We start from the raw sequence: 15,108 nt of genomic DNA, 5'->3' as shown, positions 1-15,108 counted from the left end.
CTCGATGAAATTTTCAACATACATAAATATTTTAAATTTTGTATCATATTCAATCATTTAGACAACAATAGTGTCCTTTCGCTTGCGTAGGACGTGCGGACTTGCTAGTAGTAATTAATCCAACAATTATATGTTATTGAAATAATTTTCTGAACATTTATATATTACTTGGTAGATATTCGAATAGTTTAATGATTATTTGAATAACGATTAGTTATTTGGACAGTTCGTTATTAAGATAGTGGCATATTTAGGATTTTGTTACGGGAGGGCGGCTATGCACAACACGGGGAAGCAGAGGGTGGCAATTACCCACCTCAGTTTCAGAATTAAATACATTTTAATCGATTGTCTACTAATATACTAGGAAAAAATGTGAAACTAATACGTCGTTGGAGTATCTTACCCCCTCCCAGCCAAATCTCAAACAGTTGTTCTCAGAAAAAAATGCTCCGGGGGGGCACAAGTAGTATTCCGGAAAACACTGTTGTACTGTTCTATTTATTATTATATTATAGAAGTATTATTTTGCTCTCCTCCGGGGGGCACTCTCAGAGCTTCAGAGGGGCAGTGCCCCCCAAAAAAAATATGTCTGGAAGAAACACTGATCTCAAATGACGCTCCTGCAAACACACGTTGAATATTTGTTATCTCATTTCAACTTAAATGATTTAATTTTAGAAAAAATTGGAAATATTCAGTTTTATCTGTGTACGTTTTTACCCTAAAAGAAAATGTTGAGGCAAGTTGAAGCTGAATTTTAATGGCAGTTTTAATGGCAAGAATTTGTAGACTGTTGAATCTTATGTGATATGATACACACAAGAGTTTAGCAGTGAATCTAACCTTTTATTCTATTCATAGAAGAAAAAGGAAGCATCCTCTTGGCCTATCTAATTTCCTGGGTTACTTTCTCTCCTCTTGATTTTCTTTAATTCAAACATTTACCTTTCTTTATAACTAAACGATGTAAATATTCCTTTGCTATAACAACTAAAGTCCCGTTATGTTGATATCTGTGCAAGTTGGTGTGGAACTCCAGTTTCGCTTATCAGCTCCTCTTAGTTTTGATGTTACTGACGACGGCCAACTTGAATTACAACTAACAACGGTCGAAATTATGATAGGAAAAACGAAAGAAAGTACGTGGAATGCGAAAAACTAACAAATTTATTTGTAGGGAGGGTTTGAGCCCGATAGCTCCCTAAATACGTCACTGAAGATCAGGACCGTGCCGTTAAAATCAGCGCCCGGGGCGAGAGTATAAGACGGCGCACCCATACATATATTCCAAGCAATTTTTCCTATCTTTTTTTCCTCTTTTCTCTCAAATTTTTCGCCCCCTCCCCCCCACGGTACGGTCCTGCTGAAGATAGTTATTCCAATTATTCTATACTTTTCGATTAATTGATCCTTACAGGAATATTGGTAATGATTCACCTTTTCGAGTACTGTTTGAACATTTTTTCTAAAAAAAAAAAAAAAAAAATAACAAGTATTCAAAGAATTATAACCTTTTAAAATGTAGAATTATTTGAATTTTAACACCACAAACACGTATATCGAATATTTCTGCACTTCCTCCGCCTTTTGCACGCACTTTCTGCTTCGCTTGCGCCGTAGCATTGTTGAAAATTCGATCCTGGCTCAAAGATTCCCACAGTTGATCTAGTTTCTGTTTAGCTTGTAAGGTGGCAGCACTGTGAATTGAAAGCGAAGCGACGCGAACGGCCTGTTGCCAGGACAACACGATTTGTTTCCTCTCCCCTCCTCCCGTCATTGGTTGTGTTCTTTGTAGAAGTCGTAGCCCTCGCTCGCTCGCTTAAACTCGTGGTCGCAGCAACGAAAACAGTTGACTGGCGCGGGCGTTTGGAAATTTGTATTCTTCCCTTCTTCGAAAAGTGCTTGTTCTTTTTCGGCTCAAAAAAACCAAATTCATCTCTGCTCTTTCATGTGTTCTCCGTGAAGCATGGCGCCCATTTTGTTTAGGTAAGTAACTAGATAGAATATTATTTTATTTTCTAGGAATTGCAACACGAAGTTAGCCGCCAACACTGATTTTGTTTAATTATTTAAGAACAACAAAAAAACAGACAAACTTGTCTGTAGTTTGGAGATGCACCTCTTTGCCGATGAAACAGGTGGCTTTGTTTGGCAGCAAGCCTGACTGACCTTCAAACTAAAAGCACTTTTTTCGCTTTCTGTTTCTCCGTCTTACAGTAAAGTTTTGACATTTGTTTAATTCATCTCATTCTATGACTATTGCCGAAACAGCTTGAAGAAATCTCAAATTCTTGACATTTTGTTTGCATATAAATTTAAAATTAAGATTCCCTCTCTGCCTTTTTAATGTGAGTAAAAGAAAATGTTAGAAAGAAGTTTCAAAATGTATTGACTGGTGGAAAATATCATCAGTAACAACTTTGCTCTTGTATTAATGAATCTTGGAAACGCCCAGTTCGATACTCGGATAAGATATTTTGATTTGAAATACTTGTAACACTTACTGCATTTTAATCAGGGTGGAGATGCGGGTGATGCTACTGCCTCCTAGAGTCCTATAATGAAACTAAAATTTAGTCAAGGTTTGGCTTTGAGAGAAATGTAGAAATCACTTTCAAAAAGTTAGTGAACAATAAGTATTATACTCATCGATTCTAAGGATCGTTACTTGGGCAGAGAGGTGGGGATTCATCTAGTTTTGATCCCAAGTTAAAACCATAAATTTATATCGCATACAAAGTCAAACCGATATAAACAACTTGTATTTTTTCTTTCTTGCCATTTTCTTGTCAATTGTGTTTCTTCCTGTTCTTTACTTTTTGTATAATCATTTCTGATGATGATGTAATAACAATCGAAACGCCAAGTTCGTTTGCATAGAGTTTAATGCACTTGTCTTTTAACACTAAGATTACATTCACCATAAATCTCCTGTTGAAAGCAGGATTTGAACCACATAGTATTTACACAATGGAAAAATTAGTTTTAATTTCTTATATATAATTGCATTAAATTTCATGCGGTACTTGGTATACGCGTTTTGGAGTTCTGATTCAGAAGGTTTATCAACTATTGATTACAGAGGCGCAGCCACAGGGAGGTCTACCGGGTCCAGGTACTCCCCAAAACTTCGTAACGCAACCTTCATTTTTACACTTTCTCAATAAAACAAAATTTGTTTAACAGGGAAATGATTGATGTAATTTGAAAATTTTATCTTACATTTCATCTGTACTCTTTCTCTTATAAAAACAATCTAGTTCTATCATTTCTTTGTGAAAATATAGATGGAAGTATATTACAATCTAGTTCTAGCATTTCTTTGTGAAAATATAGATGGAAGTATTTTACAATCTAGTTCTAGCATTTCTTTGTGAAAATATAGATGGAAGTATTTTACAATCTAGTTCTAGCATTTCTTTGTGAAAATATAGATGGAAGTATTTTACAATCTAGTTCTAGCATTTCTTTGTGAAAATATAGATGGAAGTATTTTACAATCTAGTTCTAGCATTTCTTTGTGAAAATATAGATGGAAGTATTTTACAATCTAGTTCTAGCATTTCTTTGTGAAAATATAGATGGAAGTATTTTACAATATTACTTTTCGTCTATTCGGGTGCAAAATAATATCCGTTTAATACTACATAGACGACGTGGTTTGTAGTATTAAACCCCCTTCCCAACAAAAACTGTTTAGTGCGCCTAATCGATTATCTTTATTGGAATTAGGTCCTTTTACTCAGTGGAGCGCTAGGATTCGCCATTTGTGGGTAAGGGAAGGACACATTGTTTTTTTTTAAGCACTTGGAGGATAAAGGTGTTATGTAACAAATTGAATTACGACGGGAAAATCGACTTTCACAATTTTGTCCCTTAACATACCGCCTTCATCCTTTCAAAATATCTGCATCCAGACGAGGACTCATTAAATAATCTGTTATGTAGCATGATTAACATATAACACGTGCACGAACCGCCAGAATGCAACGTTTCAAAAAAATGTAACATAACACCTTTATCCTCCAAGCGCTTCAATTATTACAAGGGAGCACGATGACTTAATGGTAGGGTGCTTACCTCTAATGCGTGGAGTCCCTGGTTCGATCTCCGGAAAAATAAGGTTGAGGTCGTGTTCGTTGGTTTTCTCGGAGTACTCCCGTTTCCTCCAACATTCTCATTTCACAAAATTTTCCATTATCATTCACTTGTCGTGATCTTCCGTGTCACTTAGCCTAAAGGATATAATCATAGGAGGTTAAACTAAAAGATCCCATTTCATAATTATTACAACAGTTTGAGCATTTTCCCTCCATCACGTTCATCCAACTATTTTACTTAAATGCATATTCTGCTTTTCTGATTAGAATCAACACCTTGATGTAACTATATAATTGATAATAGTATAATACTGAATCTTTGGTGCACGTGGCCCCGGGTTCGATCCCGATGGTAGAACACAAAATTTAATTAATCACTTCCCTTTATAATGCGTCTCCTTTAGCCTAAAGGGCGTAAACGTAGGACCTTAGACTAAGAACGTTCATTTTATTGATAGATAAGTGTGAATGTAAGGTAAATTCAAGTTAGCGCCCCTCCCCCATTAAAACAAGAAATTATCTCAGCCCTCCTGTCTTACAAGGAGAAGGCAGACTTGGGTAAGTGAACTTCGGGGACATTTTTTGTGAGGTCGTGGTGCACATTTAAGGACAATATTACAAACTGGAAGAGCGTAATGGGCAAAAATAACGGAGAAAAACCGTCTTCAAAAAGTTTTGAACTCGCCACATATACCGTACAACGCGCAAATTTATGAAGTGATAGCGTGGCAGAGTGAGGAATGTGTGCGACTCGTATGCAAAGGGTCGCGGGTTCGATTCTCGTTCGGGTCAATCTGTTTTGTTTTTGCTTCAACCAATAAAGTAGCCATTTGTAACTATAAATAAAATATTAATTCACCACATGTTTATTATGAATAAAACAATAGAAATTTTCAAATCATTTGTAAAATTTTTCAATGTTCTAGCAAGAGAATTTAATCTATTACGTAAATATACTGATATCACGAGTTATATTATGTTACGACAGTCGTTGTGTAATAAATATTCTTGACTCTTCGTGTCTACGTATGTTGACAGTGTGCGAATTACAAAGGAGATGGGGGAAATTTCCTTTGCTAACACTGGATGTTGCTATAACCAAAGGATATTTCCCCTCATCCCCCTTGTAATTCGCACACTGTCAACAAATGTAGACACGAAGCTTCAAGAACATTTTTTACACAATGACAGCGGTAGCAATAATATTTACGGAAGAGATTAAATTTTGTTCCTAGTCAACATGGAACATTGAAAGATTTTACAAGTGATTGGAAATTTCTATTGTTTTAATTCATTATAAACATATGGTGAATTAATATTTTACTTATACTTACAAATGGCTACTTTATTGGTTGAAGCAAGAAACAAAAAAAAAGTTCGGCTCGAACGGGAATCGAACCCGAGTCCCTTTGCACTTCAATCGCAGATCCTTCTCACTCTGCTACGCCGCCACTTGGCAAGTGTGTGCGTCGTACGAAATATGCGGCGAGTAGATAACTTTAAGACGGTTTTTCTTCGTTATTTTTGCCCATTGCGCTCTCCCAATGTGTAATATCGACTCTTTAAATGTGCACTACAACCTCGCAAAAAATGGCCCTGAAATTCACTTACCAAAGTCTGCCTTCTCCTTGTTAGTATTCTTTCTACGTCTGGTATGAGTACGCCTAGGTAATATTATGTGGCGCTCAGATTCTTTATATATACAGAGAAATACAATGCGCGCTCTCCTATAGATACGCGAGTCATTGCAAGTCCCAACATTCAGACCTCAAGAATCTATGAAAACTGAAATGAAATGTTTAGTTTAACGTCCCACGTTTATGCCTTTTAGGCTAAAGGAGACGGACGATTAATGAATATGAATGATTGTGAAATTAAATTTGTGTGCTCTCGCACCGGATATCAAACCCAGGACCACGTGCACGAAAACATACGAGACGCTAGCTACGAGTCCAGCGGGGAAGGCTTAAAAAATCTATGTTTGGGAGGTAATATAACAAGATTTGGTAGAAAAATAAGCTAAGAAATGAGAAGAGGCAAAAGAATCTATGGATAAGGTATTCTTAACTGAAGCTCAGGGGCACAGTGGCTCAGTGATAGAGCGCTTACCTGTAGTACGTGGGGTCCCTGATTCGATCCCTGGCCAAGTAATTTTGTGGTGGATAAAAAAAATCGTGCTCGTGGTTTTTTCGAGGTACTCCCATTTCCTCCTATTTTATCATTCCACCAATTTTTTCCATAATCATTCAGTCGCTATAATCATCGTCCCCATTGGCCTAGAGAGTACAATCGTGAGACGTTAAACTGGAAGATTTCATTTCATTTCATTTCATTGGAGTTTTTTAAGGCTTTCTTTCGGTTTGAACAGGCGAATGTCAGAGTAGTATCTTTAATAAAAGGTCCTAACTTACGTTTTCGCCTATCAGTGTTAAAGTTAAAAATCACCACGACCTTACTTTACTTTTTCGCCTATCAGCGTTAAAGTTAAAAATCACCACGACCTTACTTTACTTTTTCGCCTATCAGTGTTAAAGTTAAAAATCACCACGACCTTACTTTACTATGAACACTTGCGTCAAAGAAAATAACCACAGTAATTTTTAAAAAAAATCATAAAAGAATTAAGCAATTTTCAGCAAATGTAATTTCATTTAGAGCTCCCTTGTGGTTCTGTGGTCAGCTTGCGCGCCTTCGGTAGAGAAGGCTTAAATTCGGTTCCCGGTTTGAGATTATGTCCGGATTCCACGTTAAGCTGTAGATTCTCATCTCATATATACTGAAAAGAAACACTAAGCTGCAAACCAATAAACAATTTCATTTAGTACCTTCCGTGAGGGTATAATGAAACGTAGACCTACGCTTAATATAGAATCCAAATAATATAGTCAGAGCACAATGGAATCAAGTCCAATTGTCAAAATTGTGATCGAAAGAGACAGCTTAGTACTCTTAAGAGGCTTCATCCCGGCGAAATTAAAATGCCGTTAATTTTACAGTAATTGTGTGATATCTTCAAATAGATAAAAGATAATTGAAATGTGGAACAAGAGCGCCCTAGACAATATCATTTTACATGAGATACCGTTATCAAGACTCACTTATCTGCTTTCGATTTCCAGCCATTTAGAAACGCGAAAATAAATGCCGATTTTCTAAATGGCTGGAAATTGAAAGCAGATAAGCGAGTGGTGATGACGGTATCTCATGTAAAATAATATTGTCAAGGGCGCTCTTGTTCCACATTTCGATTATCTTTTATGTATTTAAAGATACAAAATAATTACTGTAAAATAAGCGGTATTTTAATTTTCGCCGGGATGAGGCCTCTTAAGTGCATAAAAAAATGTTCAAAGAGTCGACTTGATTCCCTTGTGCATTGAACCTACCACATAGAAGTATTTACGCCGTGACCGTCCGTACTGATCGCAAGAACACTACCATTTTGCTATGAGGGAGATATTGTACCTCTAAACCTTTAGCTTTTATGACCTAATACTATTTTGTAATGTTGTCTACGAGACACGATTTGGATTATCTCATCTCGAAAGAGTGTCGTCAAAATGCTTTTTTGTATCAAAAAGTGATTCTTTCTCTATTCGAACACCTCTTTCTCGTCTCGTTTCAGTGGCCGATACTACTATTTCGGCATCTACCGTTAAAGTCGATGTCTTATACACTGAATTTAGACAATATAATAAAAGCCTAGGTAAGCAACAGTTGTACAAGCTTCAATAGTCTGCCACACAGGTTGTTAGTGTAAAAGTAAAGAAATGACATTCACTTATTAAAATTACTGACTGTCAAATTTATTTAATTTGAAACATTTAATTGTTCGAATGCAAGGTGTACCAGAAGTAGTAACTCACCTTTTGAGTGATCAGTGCATTTTTATTAGAAACAAACAAGAATGGCATGAAATAAAATTGTAGGTACAGAGGAATGATGTAAAAGTCACGTGCTTTACAGTGTCTGATCTTTAATCTCCATTTGGAAGTCCACCTGGCGGCCATTAACATCGATGCATCCCTGCATTCGGAGACACACATTTGTGCACGCATCTCGGCAGATCTGAATAGAAACGTTGTTGAATTCCTTGCTGTTTCGCGCTGTCAATTCCGCAACACTGTTTATGGGTCTTGCATATATCTTGTACTTCAAATGTCCCCATAGGAAGAAGTCGGGAGGGATCACTGTACAGCTCCTTCATTCGTCGCTGGACTTCCGTAACGTTGTGTGTATCAGAAAATAGGCAAACGCATTGGATACGTTTCTCGAGCGTCAGGCGAGCCGCCATCTTATCGTGTTCCCAACTGAAAAAGGAAAAAAAACACCATTACACAAACACACAACACAAAACATAAACAAAACAAGAAACAAACAAACAGCAACATTAATCATACAGCCTAACCTACCGCACTTAACAAGAAGTGTCACTACTTGCGGGACACCCTGTATTTAAAAGAAATATTTGTTACAAAATCAAAAGTTAAGAATAAGACTACTTGAAAAGCATCGTTAGCTTCACACTTATGCCATTTGTAAAACAATTCTCTCAAATACTTAAAAAACTACACGACAATTTCCAAATAGCTTTGTGCATCTGAATTATCTGTGGATAGAAATAAACGAATCCTTTTACAAGGTTTTTTTAAAAGAAATTATTACATTTTTTTAATAAGTACATTACAGCATCAATTAAAAAAAGACTGTTTTCCTTAACTCACTAACAAAGTATTCACATTCATTCCCCAGAATGTGAAATGAATAAAGAATTTACTCACATTTGTTTATGTATAGATGCGTAAATTATCATTTTGAAACGTTCAGACGTCTTGCCTAAGAGAATTATACAGAAACGTATGTTTCATTATACATGTAAAGAAAAAAAAAACAGCTTTTTTTAACACAAAGAGGAATAATTGCTCTTTCTTTCTCTCTTTCAAACGTCAAAAAAAAAAAAAAAAAAAAAAAAAGGAAAAGAAAGAAAGAAAGAAATTATTAGAGTTTGTCCTTCAAAGATCGTTGCGGAAGTTCCCATGCTTGTAATTAAAATAGTATTTTCACAACACCTGAAACTGTTAGTGTAAAAAACGTTTTACTCGTGATTTACTTGTTACTTTACAACTTTACAACAGGTCTTTAAGCTTTTCTTAATGAAAACTTAGAGCTGAGTTGCCTTTTGAAAGTTTACTGAAGGTTTGCTAGCCTACTACTCCTTAGTATTCTTAAACTTACGAACTCTATGCATGAGTCTTAGAGAACGACAGTATCTGCCTTTCAGCAAAGAGGTATCAGTCAGGAAACGGTAAGAATACCGAGAAGGTAGTTTTCTGATACGGTTCTACTAAAACCAGAAGTAGTAGAAATCAGCTGCTACTTCCAATATTATTTTCCATAGAAGAAAAGAGAGAGAAAGAAATATTTTATTTTTTAGTTTAGCGTTCCTATTAGCAGCGAGGCTATATGAGACGTGGACCTACAGCTTAAGTCTTCATCCCGGCGAAATTAAAATACCGCTAATTTTACAGTAATTATGTGGTATCTTTAAATAGATAAAAGATAATTGAAATATGGAACAAGAGCGCCCTATACAATATTTTGCGTGAGGTATCGTTATCACAAGTCACCTAGCGGCTTTCCGTTTTCAGCTGTTTAGAAACGCGAAAATAAATGCCGATTTTCAAAATGGCTCGAAATTGAAAGCAGATAAGTGAGTCGTGATAACGGTTTCTCATGTAAAATAATATTGTCTAGGGCGCTCTTGTTCCACATTTCGATTATCTTTTACCTATTTGAAGATATCACATAATTACTGTAAAATTAGCGGTATTTTAATTTCTCCGGGATGAAGACTCTTAAAGTGGAATCCGAACTATATGAGCTCCAGCTGAGAGAAAGAAAGAAAGAAAAAGCGGTGATAGGAAGCAAGAAATTGTCTAGACGTGGATTCAGGATCTCAAGAATATCAGTCATCTTAGCTCATACTATTCTACTAGAACTTCCGGTCTCAATACTATTTTCCATAGAGAGAAATATTTGATTTGGTTTTTAGTTTAGCGTCCCTTTCACTAGCGAGGCTATATGAGACGTAGAGTTATAGTTTAATGTATAATTCGAAACACATGAGCTTCCGCCGACAAAGAGAAAATGAAAAACTGTGATAGGCAGCGAGAAATGGTTTCTAGAAATACATTCAGGATCTCAAGAATATCAGTAATCTGAGCTCATATTATTCTACTAGAACTTCCGGTCTCAATATTATTTTTCATAGAGAGAAAACGAGAGAGGAAGATTTGATTTTTAATTTAGCATCCCCATCAGCAGCGAGGCTATATGAGACGTGAACCTACAGCTTAACGTGGAATCCGAACTATATGAGCTCCCACCGAGAGAGAGAAAGAAAGAAAAAGCGATGATATGAAGCAAGAAATTGTGTCTAGACGTGGATTCAGGATCTCAAGAATATCAGTAATCTCAGCTCATACTATTCTACTAGAACTTCCGGTTTCAATATTGTTTTCCATAGAAAGAAAGCGAGAGAAAAATTTGATTTGTTTTTTAGTTTAGCGTCCCTTTCAGTAGCAAGGCTATATGAGACGTAGAGTTACAGTTTAACGTATAATTCGAAACACATGAGCTTCCGCCGGCAGAGAGAAAATGAAAAACTGTGATGGGCAGCGAGAAATGGTTTTTAGAAATACATTCAGGATCTCAAGAATATCAGTAATCTGAGCTCATATTATTCTATTTGGTCTAGGAATTAATTCGTGCTGTTGGTACGCACACATTGAAGTTGTAGTACAAACACAAAATACATAAATACCTTAAGAAAAATATTGTTCATCGCTAGCCACCACTTTCGCCCATCTGTCAGGCAATGTACGGATTCCGTGGCGAAAGAAGTCCTCATCCTTGGAAGCGATCCAGTCAGAGACCCATGTTTCGATATCTTCTGAAGAAGTAAACCGCTGTCCAATCAAATCGTTGTTCATGCAATCGAACAAGTAGTAGTCCGAAGGAGCAACGTCTGGTGAATACGGCGGGTGGGGTAAAACTTCCCAAGCGACATTTTCTAAATAGGTTTTGACCGGTTTTGCGACATGTGGGCGAGCGTTATCATGTTGAACAATAAGTTTATCATGTCTGTTCTCCCATTCTGGTCGTGTTCTGGCCAGAGCTTGCTTCAAACGCATTAATTGTCGTCGATAACGTTCTCCATTCATAGTTTCACCCGGTTGCAGCAGCTCATAGTACACCACACCTTTCATATCCCACCATATGCACAGCATAACCTTTGCACAGTGAATATCTCGTTTCGGTTGTGATGGACCTGGTTCACCTGGTTTCACCCAGGCCTTTTTTCGTTTAGGGTTCTCGTAATGGATCCACTTCTCATCACCCGTAATAATTCGATGCAGAAACCCCTTTCTGCTCTGTCGTTGAAGCAGCAATTCGCAAATGGTTTTTCGTCTTTCAACGTCTCTGTCTTTCAATTCATGTGGAACCCAATGTGACATCTTTTGAATCATTCCCATGGCTTTCAAGCGTTTGGAGACTGTTGTTTGATCAACGCCTAATGCTGCTGCAAGTTGTTCCTGCGTTTGACACGAATCCTGCTCGAGCAATGTTGTCAATTCTTCGTCTTGAATTTTTTTGGCTGTCCAGCTCGCTCTTGGTCTGCCAAGCCGAAATCACCACTTCTAAACCGTGCAAACCACTTCTGACACGTTCGCTCAGCTAGAGCATGGTCACCATACACTTCCACCAAAATACGATGACTTTCAGTCGCACTTTTATGCATGTTAAAGTAATGCAGCAGGACACCCCGCAAAAACACTTTATCAGGCACAAATTGCGCCATGTTCACTTAACTACAAACTGGTGTTGTTGACGCTTTAATCCACTGCCCTATACTACGAACGATACGCGATGACAGGGGTTTGCAACACATGTGTGGATACACGGAACTGTGGTACGCTCCGTTCGTTGCGCCATCTCTTGTCCACCCGCACGAATTAATTCCTAGACCAAATACTATAACTTCCGGTCTGAATATTATTTTCCATAGAGAGAAAACGAGAGAGGAAGATTTGATTTTTAATTTAGCGTCCCTATCAGCAGCGAAGCTATATGGGACGTGAACCTACAGCTTAAAGTGGAGTCCGAACTATATGAGCTCCCACCGAGAGAAAGAAAGAAAGTAAAAGCAATGATTGGAAGCAAGAAATTGTGTCTAGATGTGGATTCAGGATCTCAAGAATATCAGTCATCTTAGCTCATACTATTCTACTAGAACTTCCGGTCTCAATATTATTTTCCATAGAGAGAGAGAGAGAAAGATTTAATTTGATTTTTAGTTAACGTTCCTTTCAACAGCGATTATATATGATTCGTAGACACGTGAAATCCAAAGCATATCAACTTCCGCTGAGAGAGAAAAAAAGCAGTGTTAAATAGCGAGAAATGGTTTCTAGACATAGATTCTGGACCTCAAGAATATCAGTCATCTCGCCTGATACTACTTTACTACAGCTTCCGGTTTCAGTATTATTTTCCATAGAGAAAAAAATGATTTGATTTTAATTTAGTGTTCCTTTCAGCAGCGAGGCTATATGAGACATGGCCCTAAGCTTTAAATTGAATCTGAAGCACATGAGCTCCCGCCGAGAGAGAGAACGAAACTATAGTGATAAATAGCGAGAAATGGTTTCTAGACGTGGATTCAGGATCCCAAGAATATTAGCCATCCCAGCTGAAGTTTCTTTTCAGACTTTGCCATTGAAAATTCATTAGTTCTTCTTCTTCTTTTTTTTTTATTTACGCATAACGTATCATTCCTATGTCGTGCCCCGAGAGGTCGCTTTAAAGAGAAACCGGCCTGGTCGTGGCTCGTCGGCTGCGATCCTTCGGCTTTCTTCGGAACACACGAAGCAACACGAAGTTTTCCTACTTGAAGTCTATCTTAGGAAGTGGTGTATAAAACAGGAGAGGCACGGCATGATGGGTATAAATGGTCACGGCCATGGCACGGACGGAGCATGGCAGGGGAACGGCATGGACACAATACCTTATGTGTGAATCAGACTTTAGAGCGAAAGCGGTTATAGGTAGAGGGAAGCAACGCTTTGGTATGAATTCAGGGATTTTGTAATATATCCTATTTCAGCTGCTAACGTCACATTTAAACCGAAAATTGAAAAAATCTGCTATCACCACCGGTTTCAGTGTTGACCCCTACAGAGCAAAAACGGTTAATAGTAAAACCGGTTCCTTGATTTGGATTCAGTATTCCAGGAATATGTTTCATGTCTGATCGTATTTCCGTGTTGAGACTATAATCGAATTATCAGTATACAGTCCCTATTGTTTTTGAAAATAATATAATGGAATGATTAATTTAACATTACAAGCTTATGCACTTTAGGTTAGAGGAGACGAGTGACTAATGGATATGATCGATAATGCAAAACGTGGTGGAATGAGAACGCCTGGGAATTGAATTCTAGTTATTATCGATCAAAGTTGATCTAAGAGTGTTATTATTAATTAACGTTAGGGAGAAAACGTGAAAATCCAAGAGAACAGACACAGTATTGTTTATTACGAATTAACATGGCCTTGGATCGAGATTGAGAGGGATAATGATGTAAAAGTGTGAGAAGATCGAAAGGGATAATGAGGTAAAAGCATCAGATTTAGAGAGATTGTGAGATAAAATTGTGAGATTGAGGAAGATGGTGAGTTAAAAGTGGGAGAGACGTGGTAAGGTAAGAGTATTCGAATGAGAGAGATTGTGAGGTGAAAATATAGAATTGACGGAGATTATGATGTAAAAGTATAGGATTAAGGGAGATTATGAGGTAAAAGTGTAGGATTGAGGGAAATTGTAAGGTGAAAGAGTAGGATCAAGGGAGATTGTGAGGTAAAAGTATAGGATTGAATGAGGTTGGGAGGTAAAAGTGTAGGATTGAGGGAGGTTGTGAGGTAAAAGTGTAGGATTAACAAAGATTGTGAAGTAAAAATTCAAAATTGACGGAGATTGAGAGGGATTGTGAGATGAAAAAGTGAGATTGGGAAATTGAGAGAGATTAGGAGGTAAAATTTGAGGTAAGAGAGAGAGTTTAAAGCTGTCACATTGAGAAAGATTCTAAGATAAAAGCATGATATTGAAAAAAATGTGAGGTAAAAGTGTGAGATAGAGAAATATGTGAGATTAAGGGAGATTGTGAGGTAAGTGTGTTAGATTAAGGGCGATTATGAGATAAATGTGTGAGATTAAGAGAGAGTTTGTAAGGTAAGTGTGAGATTGAATTCTTAGCTAAAATTGAGAGATTGAGAAGGATTGTGAGGTAAAAGTTCGAGATGAGAGATATTGTTGAAAAGTGTGAGGTTGAGGAAGATACGTAAGATTATTAGGTAAATGTGTGAGATTAAAGAGAGTTTGTGAGGTGAAAATGTAACATTGAGAGATTTTCAGGTAAAATTGTGAGATTGAGAAGGATTGTGAGGTAAAAGTTTAAGATGAGCGATATTGTTTAAAAAGTGTGAGATTAAGGGAGATTGTAAAGTAAAACAAACGAAACATCATTGAATTTAGTTATATTCTTATTTGAATTTTATTATGTTCTTCTAAAGCAAACAAAAATTCTAGTAACCTCGTATTTTTTCTGCTGGGGATTGAAATCTTGAATTGTGCCATTATTAGTCGCCATATATCAGCTTCCATTTTGTGGTGGTAGCCGAAAATCAATACCTCTTACCCTTAAATCATTGATATGAATGTGTCACATTTACCTCGAAGCTTTACATGCCCCTGCTGTTATGCGATTCGTTTCTCTCCCCTTGTGTCTGGCTGAGCTCCCTTGGGGGGTGTATTGTGACTGCCAGCGAACTGGGAGGCTGATGTGTGGGATATGTTTCACCAGTGTGTATGCGCTTGTGATTCTCTTTCTTCTTTGGCAATAACTGCCATGACAACACAGAACGACGATAAATACATCGTCGC

The 15,108-nt window shown here is 37.2% G+C and overlaps 1 protein-coding gene across 8 annotated transcripts in view; it reads left to right on the top strand.

Annotated features, from left to right (window-relative positions):
* The first annotated feature begins 1,777 nt into the window (after window positions 1-1,777).
* The window catches only part of OtopLa (proton channel otopetrin-like a), a 598,778-nt gene continuing 585,447 nt past the window's right edge, over window positions 1,778-15,108 (top strand). For 3 of the 8 annotated variants that reach the window (XM_081752533.1, XM_081752532.1, XM_081752530.1), the window contains exon 1: window positions 1,779-1,989. The gene's annotated coding sequence lies outside the window, so the exon portion shown is untranslated. Of the gene's footprint in view, window positions 1,990-15,108 lie in introns of all 8 variants that reach the window. The other 5 variants (XM_081752535.1, XM_081752539.1, XM_081752529.1 and 2 more) reach the window with 3 other exon arrangements.

This window comes from Thermobia domestica, chromosome 3, assembly GCF_964235325.1.
Source record: "Thermobia domestica chromosome 3, izTheDome1.hap1.1, whole genome shotgun sequence".
NCBI classification, from domain to species: domain Eukaryota; kingdom Metazoa; phylum Arthropoda; class Insecta; order Zygentoma; family Lepismatidae; genus Thermobia; species Thermobia domestica.
This window is presented reverse-complemented; position numbering and strand designations above follow the sequence as displayed.